The following is a 13,649-nucleotide window of genomic DNA, read 5'->3' as shown; positions in this document are numbered from 1 at the left end:
TGACGGGCGCCACCCAGATGGCGGGCTGATTGTCATGCACCTTAAGACGCTGACTGACGTCAGCGTTATGATGGTGAAACCGTCATGATTTATAGGCTTGGTTTTATAAGTCGGTTATCATTATAATGACATGTTATGGGCTTTTAACAGGATGACGGACGTCACCTTGGTGACAAGCCTCCTGTCATGTTGTAAGAAAGGGCATTTTTGTCCCAATTCATGATAGTTCGAGTTGTAGATTCGTATTTTTGATGTTATTTTGTGGTTTGGCCGATGGATGGTTAGTGTTTAATTGTGTTGGTGTTGTTAATTAATTATTATGATATTAATTAAGCTTGGTGGAATTATTATTGTTGAATGATAATTGACTTACTTACATGTTGTTATTTACATGGTGTAGCAAATTGTATGGAATGCATATGATTTCGTTTGTGATGTTATATGATGTGAATATGGATCATATTATTGTAAAATGCAAGATTAGATGGTGATTAATTATGTATTGTTGATGTGATGATAAATAGTTTAGAAGAATGGACTATTTGTATGTTTGTATGAATTGTTGATATGATTGTTGCATAGTAGTTTTGAAGAGGGAATTATCATTGTGTGTCAATGCATGTTGGTTATAGTCAGAAGGGGGACTGCAAGAATTATTATTCTTGTTGCATTGATTTGTATTAATATGCATCATTATGTCGTGTCGTTGAAAGAGACATGTTTTCTAGTTCGGAGGAGGGGGAGGGGGGGATAATGGCTTGCACCGTGCTTAGAAGGGGGCTTGGAGCTCATAAGGGGTGGGGGGTCATGGGTTCAGAAGGATGGTAACATGAGGTTGTGTGTTGACTATGGACAACTGAATAAAGTTACAATCAAGAATAAATATCCTCTTTTGAGAATTGATGATATGATGGATAAGTTATTTGGTGCTTGTATGTTCAGATAGATTTATTTGAGATCAGGTTATCATCATATTCGTGGGAAGTCAGAAGATATTTTAAAGACTGCATTCAGAATGAGACATGATCCCTATGAGTATTATGTGATGCTGTTTTGAGTGTCTAACACGCCTAGTGTGTTTATAGAATATATAAATAGGATTTTCCATCCTTATCTATATCACTTTGTGGTTGTGTTCATCGACGATATTTTGATATATTATAAGTCTAATAAAGAGCATGAGGATGGTGTTGCAGACTTTACGAGAGAGGGATCTTTATACCAAGTTGTCCAAGTGTGAGTTCTAGTTAAGAGAAGTGAGTTTTCTTGGGCATGTGATTTCTAGTGGTGATATTACTGTTGATCCATTGAAGGTTGATGTTGTATTACAGTGGGAGACCCCGAAATTTGTCACTAAGATCAGAAGTTTTCTGGGTTTTGGCTGGTTATTACAGGAGGTTTATTGAAGGTTTTTCAAAGTTGGTGTTGCCTTTAAATTAGTTGACTCGAAAGGGTCAAGCTTATGTGTGGGATGTTCAGTGTGAAGAGAGTTTATAAGAATTCAAGAGGAAACTAACGACAACACCAGTTTTTATTTTTTCGAATCCGAGCGAAACCTTTGTGGTGTATTGTGATGCTTCGAAGACTGGTCTAGGTGGTATGCTAATGCGGAATGATCATGTTATGGCTTATGCTTCTAGACAGTTGAAAGTTCATGAGAGAAATTAACATACACATGATCTAGAGTTGACAACCGTGATGTTTATGTTAAAAATGTGGATGCATTATCTGTTTGGTTCCAGGTTCGAAGTGTTAATGAACATAAGAGTTTGAAGTACTTGTTAGATCAGAAATAGTTAAATATAAGGCATATGAGGTGGCTCGAATTTCTGCAGGATTATGATTTTGGCTTGAGTTACCATCAGAGTAAAGCTAATGTTTGTAATTGATGCATTGAGTAGGAAGTCATTACATATGTCGATGTTGATGGTTCGAGAGTTGGAATTGATTGAGCAATTCAAAGACATGAGTTTGGTGTGTGAAGAGATTCCTAATAGTGTGAAATTGGTATGTTGAAACTGACTAATAGTATTCTCGAATAAATCATAAAAGGTAAGAAAACCGATTTGGGATTGATTGACCGATTGGTGTTAATCAATCAAGGTAAAGGAGGTGACTTCAGAATCGACGAGAATGGTGTGATGCATTTCAGAGATGGGGTTTGTGTCCCATATGTACCAGAACTTAAGAAGAGTATTCTTAAGGAAGGTCATAGAAGTGGTATGAGTATTTATCCCGGTGTCACTAAGATGTACCAAGATTTGAAGAGAATGTTTTGGTAGCTAGGAATTAAGAAGGAAGTAGCTGAGTTTGTTTACACTTGCTTGACTTTTCAGAAGTCAAAGATTGAACATCAGAAGTCGTTGGGTGTGATGGAACCGTTGAGCATTCCTGATTGGAAATGGGACAACATTTTCATGGACTTCGTGATGAGTTTGCCGGAGAAGATGAACGAATGTGATTCTATCTAGGTCTTCGTTGATAGACTGACTAAATTGACTCATTTCATTCCGATTAAGATCATTTATTCTATGCAGAAGTTAGCTAAGTTGTATATTGAGAAGGTTGTTTGCCTGCATGATCTTCCTTCCAATATTTTTTCTGATAGATATTCAAAATTCACATTGAGGTTTTTGCAGAGTTTGCAGGAAGCGTTGGGTACTAAGCTGAAGTTGAGTTTTACTTATCATCCGCAGACAGACAATCAGACATAAAGGACTATCCAATCCATGGAATAAGTTTTGAGGACTTATGTGCTAGAACAAGAAGGTTTTTGGGATAACTACTTACCGTTGTTTGAGTTGACTTATAACAACAATTACCATTCAAGTATTGGAATAACACCGTTCGAAGCGTTTGTCCCAAGCTCAGAAGGGAGGCTCCTGAGTTCAAAAGGGGGGACCCGATTCCTTAGAGAACCAAATATTGAATTGGTACCACATGCATTATGTCACGTTGTATCGTGAGTCTCATTACATATATGTGCTTATTATTGTGGAATGAGTGTGAGATTGTGATGATGTTAATTGTGCATTGAATGCATATTATGTTATGTATTTATCTATCCTTGCATTCCTTACACTGTTTTATAACAAAGTTTATTTATCACCCATTTTGCTTAATATTATCCACCATGGACATCTTGCAGATAATTAAGAGTAAAGTTGTTGTTTTGTGTGGAAGATGACTTGTTGGAGCTATTCATCTTTTTACTTATCATTTTATCGCAATTTAGTAGATTTAATGTTATGATCTTGTAACATGAGAACATGGTGTTTTTGTTATGTTTTGAGTTAATGTTGAATTATGTGAATTAAGTCTAATGCTTTATTTGCGAAGTTTAAATTTTGAAGTTGTTATGATATGATTTCTGCTGCTTGTTGTATGTTGATGAGTTTTTGAATGGTTGTCGGAGTGACACCTTAAATTGTCGAATAAATGTTTTTATATATATTTTGGGGTTTAGGGTGTTACACTTGCCGCCTCTTAAGGCAATACACAAATGTTGGACTTCCACAAATGATAGCCTCGTGCTTAGGGGATTATATACATCTCGAAATATGGGCGGGCTGAGTTGTAACCAAATTAGATATTACCCATATCCAAGATACGACGTGATATAAACCATTTGTAGGCGGGAAAACTACAAACATGCATTTGTAAGCATTTGCAAATAGGATCAAACATGTTCCCTCACACATTGATCACCGAATGAATGGCTATGGTAGCTAATTATATCACTTAAATGGCATTTAAGTCTTGGTCTTGGATCATGAGAAGGGAAGGAGAATATAAGAGGAACATTCACTGAGTCACTTTCTGACTAGCATCCGAGGAGCTATTTAATTGGTGTTCTTTGCGTGAGTAACTTCTTTGATGTTAAATTTTCCTAAAGATGACTTTACTTTAAGAAAAAATAGTATTATACTAGTCAAAAAATACATAATGCATGACTCCCCTATGTTGATAAGGGTGATTAGAGGCCTTAGTGATCTCAGGGTGGTTTAGGGTTTGCTCACGGTGGTGTGAATCCATCTTCAATCATGTTTTGGGGTACGAAGAGGGTAAACTCACGTAAAGTGAAAAGTTATGTATTTTATAATTTCACGTATATGTGTTACGAGAGGTTTGCATCAGTTATTAGTTGCCCCCCAACCTTAGAGTTGAAATATTTATCGAGATATCTTTAGGCATGAGTTTGGAGACCCTAAAAACTAGCAACCAATCTACTTAGATTGGGATCATTTAAAAAAAAAACTAAAATATTCTTTCCTTATCAAAATGCCCCTAACAAATATATCTAAATTGATAATTAGTTTGCAAGTAATAAATCCTATTAAGAGTGAGTGTGGAAAAATAACAAAAGCTATAAAAGACTTAAGAGCATCTCTAATGCATGTTGCTTAATGCTTGGATTTATTTGTTTAAGAGCTTAACATTTTTAGAATTAGAGTAGATATATGTGATGTGTTACTTAAATTTTTTGAGTAAGTTGCTTTATGAAACAATACAAAAAGTATACTTATCATTAAATATTAATATTGATAATTTGTAAAATAAAATATAAATTGATTAGGTCAAATATAAATTATTTATTAAAATTACTATTGAAGTAAAATTGATTTAAATGTGGTATTATTTAAATATAATGTGGTAATTTGATCCTCACAAAATAGCGTAAACAATTGATATTAATTCTCATGCTGTAGCATTACTACCAATATTCTCTGTAGCTAGTTCTGCTTGCACAGAACCGGACCTAGAAAGATAACCCTCCATATTCCAAATGGGAAAATTTTATCATATACCCCAATACTTATCCCACACCCCTACAATTTACACATTTCACCAAAATATCTTTATATAAATACTTCAAATTTAATTGGATTCAACACAAATTAAATGGATTTAAACGAGAAAGTGATGAGATATGCAAGCCAGAGTGTCATTGCAGTTTATGCACCATTTTATCTGAGTTCAAACTTCAAACAATAACCATTTTGAAAAAACCTAAAACCCTACTTTGTGACCGAAAACCCTAGATCTCTTTACTGGTCGATCTCATTTGTTAGTGGTTACTACATGCTCTTACAATTTAATGATTCTATTGTACTTTTGCAGCCAATTTTGTGCAAAGTCATTGACATTGACGACGATGATCACTCTCATGATTCAGTCATAATTGCTGAAAAAGTTTCTACTCAAACTAACAAGGGAATAAAAATTGAAGCTACTAATCAAATTGTGGTTTGTATAATATTGTGATGTTATTTGTAACTTCTTGCTGTAGATTGATGTTATATTTTCTAACTTGTAAATCTCTCTAAAACTTTGCCTTTTCAGGATGTGTCTGGCATTGATGATGATAATTGGTGAAAATGTCTGCAAAAGTAACAAGGGGAAGACAATTGAAGCCATTAATCAAGTTGTGGTTTGTATGAAATTAAGATGTTATTTGTCACTTCTCGCAGTAGATTGATGTTATCTTTTCTAACTAGTGAATATCTCTTAAGTTTCGCTCTGTATCCGTCTCAGGGTGTGTTTGGCAACGATGATGATTTAGTGATAATTGGTGAAAATGTCCGTAAAAGTAGCAATGGGAAGACAATTGAAGCCATTAATCAAGTTGTAGTTCGTGTAAGATTAAGATGATATTTGTCGAATCTCGCTGTAGATTGATGTTATCTTTTCTAACTTGTGAATATCTCTAACATTTCGCTCTAAATCCTTTTCATCCTGATGTTGATTATGGCCTGGGTTTTAAAATGATTATGTAGCTGATTCCTTTCAGCCTTCCCTGCCATTAGAGCCCTATAACTCTAAAATCTAAGGAGCTACACAGTTTAACAGTTTTAGTTTACAAATCAAATTGGATAGTGTTAACCACTCTTCTGGAATGGAGTCTTTTGAATTATCTTCTCAAGATGCTCATAGTAAGAAGAAATCAGTTGCATCACTGCATAATGGGCGTCCTCGTTTGAATATTTCATTAGGCGCAGAATCGTCTAATTTTGAGAGGTTGTCGAAACATTTTAGCAATAAAATGGAGTCTGCTGATTTGCAAAGCAATCCAAAGACTAGGAAGGTAGTAGCAATTCAGACCATGCAAATATCAAAGATGAAAGTATGAGGAAATTCAAATGTTTAAAGAAAATTCAATGCCAGAGACTCTCCTTTCTGTAGAAAGAAGGTAACATTTTAATTTTTGATACCTTTAAAGCTATGCTGTTATAGTTATAGTTATAATCATAATTATATGGGTTTGCAGCCAAATTACGAATATTTACAGAATTGGGTCAAAAGAATCTTGAGAGAGTGGGAAATTTTGGAGAAGAATCTGCCAGGTTAGTTCACTGTTACTTTTACAAAATAGTTTGTAATATTCAATTTAGTACTAAATTTCCCTTTTCAAGTTGGTGGACTTGTATGGACACTTTTCTTTTTCCCTCATTAGATTCAATATATGTTCGAGTTTATGAATCAAAGATTGATGTCATGAGGGTTGTAATTATTGGAGCAGAAGGGACTCTTTACCACAATGGTCTTTTCTTTTTTGATCTTTTGTTTAATGGTTTCTTTCCCAATACTCCACCGTTATGTGGCTCTTTTATTTTAAGTATGACATTATTTATTGCCTTAGGTTACTTTGATCAGAGTTGTCTCAAATTTTGAGAGGCTGGAGTAAGAAGTTAAAGTTATGTTTAATTGTGAAAGAAGCTAAAGTTATTTTCAGTTATGTGAGAAGCTAAAGTTATGTTTAGTTGTGTGTGAATTTTCTTTAAGGGATTAACTGTGGTATATGTGTATGAAGGCCTTTTTTGTTATAGTTTAATCATGAATGTGAGGCTCCGTCTTTGCACGCTTTCAAAGATGGCTTTTTGAGTCTTACCGTCTCGTTTTTTATTAAGTCTGACAAAAGGGACATTTTTCATGGCAGCATGTCAGGTTCCACAATCAAATTGGTTCTTCTAAGTTGAATCCAAATTTGAATGAGCATGGCACTGTATGTCTTAGTCTACTTAACACTTGGATTGGTCATTGGTGACAAGAATGAGCGTTGGCTTCCAGACTCTTCAACAATTCTACAGGTTCTAGTTTCCTTACAAGGTCTAGTCCTGACTGCAATCCCTTTGTTGAATGGTCCTCAGACCGCTTTCGGGAATCATCCAAATAAACAAAATATATCCGAGTGTCGTAGATATAATGAGCAAGTGTTCATTGATTCACTATGGCTAATGATACATATAAGAAGAAGACCTCCAAAGGTTTAATTCTTGTTGAGTTAAATTTGTGTTTATTCCTTTCATTTTTTGTTGTTTAAATTTTGAGTGAGGAAGTGTTATCATTTATTCAGGGTTTTAAGGACTTTGTAGTGGAACATTTCCGCAACCGAGCTCATAATATTATGGGAGCATGCAAAGCATACAGGGAAGGTGCTCAAGCTGATTCTTTGGTCAAAAGTGGTTTTCATGATGTTGATGAGGGTAACAAAAGTGGTTTTCTATATGTGAACCAATGGAAGAGCTTGTCAAAGAGTTTGAGTGAATTGGTGCTAAGTACTGAAAAATTCCATTGCTGCAAAACAACATTCTCTATGAATTCCCAAATTTGAGACTTTACTCAAAAGTCTATTACATCTTACTATATGCAGTTTTTTATTTAAACATTTCAAAGACAGGTATTGAGTAATTGAACTAACTATTGTCACAATGGCTTGTGGGGAGCCTACACTTTCTTGCAAATTATTTGAATTTCCCTTTCACATTCATTATCGTTCTATCGTACCAATTCATTATTCCTGGATTGCCATATATAGAATAGAAATGAGATAATTTCAGCTTCCTGTGATATTCAAGTCAGGTTTATATCCAAACTAGTTGTTGAATATTTACATTTGAAGTGGGTGTTGAACACACTTTTTTTATATGGTAGGAGTCAACTTCAAATTATTTGTATCAACCATTTAAACAATATTGAGCCATATTACAAAAAAATTATAATATTAATGAGAGTCTAATTGTTTCACAACATCCTTTTGAAAGTCTTGATTGATCCGGTTATAACTAGCTCTATCTACAATTCAAAATTGATATAAAAAAAAGGTAATTTTTATAAAATTTTGATGTTGGACTCCTGATGTGGTGTGGGCAGAGTGAAAAATGAAAAGTGTGTACCTTATCTCTTACGCGTGTAAAAGTATTTCGGTTACCTTTTGGTTATTGGTGTCACTTATTCAGTTTAATCGATGCCTATGATTAGGGGTGGACATAAATCGTCCACCCGGCCCAACCCGGTGAAACGGGTTACCAAACTGGGTTACAGAGGGTTCAAAAGAGTGGACCGGGTACCAAAAATGGACCCACGGGTACCCAGACCCACCCATCTACGAAACACAACATTTTGTCAAGTGGGGGGAATGGATAATACCTCATGCTCAGAGATTCCTCTTGTTCTCACTTCTCTCACTCTCTCATTTTTCCTTCCCATATTCTCTCACTCTCTCGTTCCCCCACTCCTCTTGTTCCCAGATCTCTCACTCTTTCATTTCAATTACAATGTGATTAATTGTTTCCTTCCCATATTCTCTAATGTTTTCACACACTCTCAGTTCTATCACTCTTAGTTAGGATTTCTGAATCTAAGGTTTTTAATTTAGGGTTTATGATGATTGTTGTTGTTTACAGGTGATTAAAGGCTTTGGACCAGTTCTCTCACTCTACGGGTGATTAGAGTTTGTGTTTTTTTGCTTATATTGTTATTGTTTCGATGAATCTCTTTGTTCTCTCTAACTCTCTAACCTAACTTAGAAACTTGATTTGTGCATAATATTTGATTACTTTGGATTGATCTTTGGTATGCATCAAACAATATATTATTGTGTTAATTATCATTAGTGGTTTATTAGTTGAATTTAATACTAATTAATTCTGAACTGAAGTTGGTAATGTCATGGTCGGTTGTCCATTAGTTAGATGAAGTATTGCTAATTGTGTCAATAGAACATTTTGAGGCCATGCAAGAACAGCTTGATAAAACTGTGACGATACACTATATAGCTAGGATCAATTGATACATTTTGTAACATCTTGGTAGATGAGCAGCAACATACGTTATGTTAATTAACAGTGTTATGTTATTGGTTAACAAATAGTGTCATGTTATTATTTTTTTCATTATTTCTTGATTTTCTTGATTTTCTCTTACAGGCTGAAAATGATGCAGTTGACCAAGACCTTCAAAATTGATGTGTGTTTACTTTATATCAGTATGTCTTTACATGTGTAGAATTAACGGTTTTGATTTGATTAAGCATTGTCTATCTCTTCATGATAGGCATATGGTAGTGGTAGTTTATTGTTTTCCATTTCTTGAAGAGCTTGACATCATCTTTTCATTGGATTCTCAAGCATCTGGTTTTGGTTTAACAAAGTTGTGTTCCATGGGATGATTAAAGATAATGGTGGGAGGGATAAATATTCTGTTAAAATGAAATATTCACTCTTGACACATATGGGTTAAATTGAAATCCATTTGATGTTGTAGAATTTCATTTGTATCGGAACTGTTAGGATCTGCCACTTGAACTTATTGGAATCGACGTTAACTCAATGAGATTTGTTGCTATCGTGACATGATTGGTTATAAAACAAGTTAAACTCAATTAGTGATGTTTAGAATAATTACAATGCTATTTCACTAAAGCTAAATGGTAGATTGACTCTAATGATTTAACTTCTACCAGTGTTAATCAACATTTATATTTATTAATTAAGACTGATATTGTAGTTTTGATTTGAGTATGTTTTATGAGTTTTTACCTTATGCTGAGAAATGTTAAAATTGGTTTTGAATTGCAGGTTAGGTGAGAGAGGAATGCATGTTGAAGAACTAGCAAGAGAGCTCAAGTTATTATTGGACAGGATCAAGTCAGTTCTCTTATTTTTATATTGTCTTGTTATGGGTATGATAAGCATTTGCTTATGATTTAAACTAAAATTTGTTCATAATTCCAGGTTGTCTGTAAAAACTCTTGAAGATGAAGGTATGGTATTCTCCATACTCCCACAGATAATGTTATGGTCTTATCGATAATGTTATGGCATGGCTTAGGTGGAAGTGGCTTAGGTGGAAGTGGAAGCACTTGTAATTCAAGAACCAAAACTTGACACATATATTTTGAGTCCTATCATCCAAAGACCAACAATTTGCAACTGTTTGATATACTTTCAAAAGTTCTCTTGTTTCTCATGTATTGAGTTTTTGTATATGATACGATGGTTGTAATTTTTTCATTTCTTTTTAAGGCATGTGTGGAAGTAGCATAGCAGCTGTTATTTTGGATTGAAGTTTTTGATACTTTGAATTTATTTTGAATCTAAGTTGTAGTAATTTATAGCTCAAAATATTATCAAAATGTATTACTGGGCTCAAAATAATATCAACCCAATAAAACCTATTAAACCGATTGCATAACCTGCAACCCGTCCTTACCCAACCCGTCCAAACCAATTACAAAAATGGGCAAAAATGGGCTTATATGGCTCAACCGCGGGTTGTGATGGGTGACGTTTTTGGGCCCGAAACCGCCCAACTCGGCCCGTTGTCTAGCCCTACCTATGATGGAGTAATTTCTAAGATTATTTATGATGTTTAGGGTATTTGGACAATAAGTAGGACTTGCTCAGATAGATTGAACTTTATGGATATGATAGTGAAAGTAGTGGAAAATTAGTTCTTTCTACATTATAGAAAATAATGATTTCTTCGCTAACCGACTTCTCATATCAATTATTTGGGAACACGTCACTACCCACATTTTATTACGTGGATGGATGATAATCCAGTTCGGGTGGCTCATGCCCTTTGGCCTTACTTATATACTTGTGCGACAACTATATACTTGACTTATTCTTTTTTTTTCTTTATGGATCATTTTTCTTAAGCATGATAGAATGGGACAGATTTAAGCATTACCAGCCCCGCTCTCGCCTTTCTGTACCAATCCCACTAATTGGCGGTAAAAATGGTCACCCATCCCCTCCCCAGTAGAAAACGGATTTCCCCATCCTCATTTGTAAAAGTTGTTTTTTTTAAATACATATTTTTTTCATAACAATCAAAATTAATAATTAAACTAAATATTTAATCATTTTAATAATAATGATAATATTTAATATGTTATTTAAACTATATTTTAAAATTAATAATAATAATAATAATAATAAATTTTCTATCTTAAATTAAAAAAGCTAAATGGATAATAAAAATAAAAATAAAAATGATAAAATAAATTTAATAGATTGATATGGGACGTGATGAGTGTGAGACATTATTAGCATCCACCACTTCCGTAATTAAAAATCGGATTTTACACGCACCCGTAGTTAAATAGGATTTTTTTCTATTAAATTTGAAAGCATGCCTAAATAAAATTATCACAATGCAAGTTGATTGAGGCTAGGGCTTCATATACTACTGTATTAAACATATCTTCAAACATTCTATTTAACAAAATTATTTTAATAAACTTTGTGATTTCTTATTTATTTTTAGATGCCTAATTATAAAATTTGTTTTAGGCCTCAAAAGATATTAGATTACCTCTAACTAAAAGAACATTTGATAGTTATGAACATGAGTACAATTCTCAAAGCGTAATTCAATCATGAAGCAACATATCATTAGCTGGCAAACTCGTGATATGAAACATATTAATACATTTTCTTAAATGTTAGTACTTGATATAACTCCACGGGTCAGTTTCTCACGTTCTCTAGTATTTGTCTTCAAGTGCTTTCATCAAGATCTATTATCAAAATAGTTCTGTTCCTTCCAACACAGACCAATTGAAAGACAAATAACTAAGTGTTGGCCACATGTTTTTTCCTCTTTTCCCTTTGTTGAGTGGTTGAATCAACTTAATAGTAATCGTACAAATCTCCTACTTAATGTACGGTACGTTATTAATGGACCTCAATCCCTCTTCTAGCTGGAGTTAAAATAATATCTTTACAGGAAGGTGCTATTTTTTGGTTTCGCATAGATATTTTTTATTTGAAGTAATCATATTTTCTAATATTACTTTATGTTTAAGTAATATAAGAAGGTGAAATTATAATTCTTTATTTCTATCAGTGTCTTTTATTATTAACAAAATAGTTTATTATAATTGGGTAACTCAATATTCAATTCAATCTAACCCCATAAATTTGTAGTTTTATTCAAACTGATTCAATGATGTTGTGGATGATTATTTTACCTCACCCAACCTTGGGATATGGTTTTGATTAAATGTAACCCAAACCGACTCATATACACTCTTACAAAGAATAATGACAACTAAACAAATGACTTTCATTAATAATGACATTTAATGCAATAAGAAAGTGAATTAATTGTTGGAAAGAGAGAAAATTTGTAACTAATTTTTACTCTCAGATGCACAAGAATAAAAAAGAAGAAGATGAAAGATGGAAAGAGAGAAAATTTGTAACTAATTTTTACTCTCAGATGCCAAAACGGTTACAGTGAAAATTCTGTTACAAATTGAACTTGAGTTCAGTGTTTATATCATCAGAACCACTAAATGAAACTCAAATTAAATCTAAATTCAACTTGAAATGAATGTGAATTTGGATTACACTTCAACATCATTCATTAATCCACATTCAAGACTAAAATCAACAGCACCAATTCCATCTCTCACATGAATAAAGTGTCCAGTCTTGATAGCTTTAGTCAGCACATTTGCAAGTTACTTATGAGTTATATATTTAACAACTTCAAGCACTCCATTTTGAACCTACTTGCGCAAAAAATGGAATTTTGCGTCAATGTGCTTACTTCTTCCATGCAACATTGGATTCTTGACAAGGCTTATAGTTGATTTGTTGTCAATCAACACCCTTACAAGCTTGCTCACCTTGATCTTCAGAACCTGCAATAAGTTCATAATCCAAACAGCTTGACAAGCAGACAAAGCACCTACAATGTACTCAACTTCACAGGTTAACAATGTAACCATTGGTTGCTTCTTGGAGCGTCAAGAAATGGAATCTCTCAGACACTTGAAGAAATATCCAGAAGTACTTATTTTGTCAACTCTGTCTCCACACAAATTAGAGTCTAAATAGCATATCAGCTCTGAATCAGATTTAACACTATAAGGAAACAAAACTCCATACCTCATAGTCCCCTTAATATATCTCAATATCCTGACAACAACTTGGTAATATGACCAATTTGGTTTGTTCATAAACATACTCACAATTCCAACTGCATAACAGATGTCAGGTCTGATATTACAGAGATATCTCAATGAGCCCGCAAATTATTTAAAAAGTGTAGCATGTACATTGTAACACCCTTCTAAAATACCCCAAATGTTTAATTAAAATAACAATAACAAATATATATATCAGAGTAATTATGCACCAAGGGTGTCACACAACACTTCACACATTTCACCATAAAATTCAGTCATGCTCATTATTTAATTCAAAATAACATTTTTTTGCATAATTCGCAGCGGATAGAAATCAAACCAACCATTCAAAACATATAACTGATTACATGTAAAATTATTCAACAATTAAAAACATCTCGTCCCGATGTTACATCTATCAGAGCATGACCCACTACGGAGACTA

General features: G+C 33.6%; 1 long non-coding RNA gene across 4 annotated transcripts; it reads left to right on the top strand.

The window, feature by feature from the left end:
* Window positions 1-4,731: 4,731 nt before the first annotated feature.
* Window positions 4,732-7,764, top strand: LOC127093444 (uncharacterized). Of its 4 annotated transcripts, none has more exons than XR_007792552.1 (6): window positions 4,732-5,247; window positions 5,344-5,431; window positions 5,536-6,190; window positions 6,269-6,344; window positions 6,938-7,265; window positions 7,355-7,764. It is a non-coding gene; the product is annotated as an uncharacterized LOC127093444 (long non-coding RNA). The 4 variants fall into 4 exon arrangements; XR_007792553.1 differs by having other exon boundaries at window positions 5,344-5,637; window positions 5,792-6,190; XR_007792554.1 differs by having other exon boundaries at window positions 5,344-5,637; window positions 5,778-6,190.
* The last annotated feature ends 5,885 nt before the right edge of the window (window positions 7,765-13,649 follow it).

Source organism: Lathyrus oleraceus, chromosome 6 (genome assembly GCF_024323335.1).
Source record: "Lathyrus oleraceus cultivar Zhongwan6 chromosome 6, CAAS_Psat_ZW6_1.0, whole genome shotgun sequence".
NCBI classification, from domain to species: domain Eukaryota; kingdom Viridiplantae; phylum Streptophyta; class Magnoliopsida; order Fabales; family Fabaceae; genus Lathyrus; species Lathyrus oleraceus.
The sequence above is the reverse complement of the archived record's forward strand: the minus strand, read 5'-3'. Positions and strand labels throughout refer to the sequence as shown.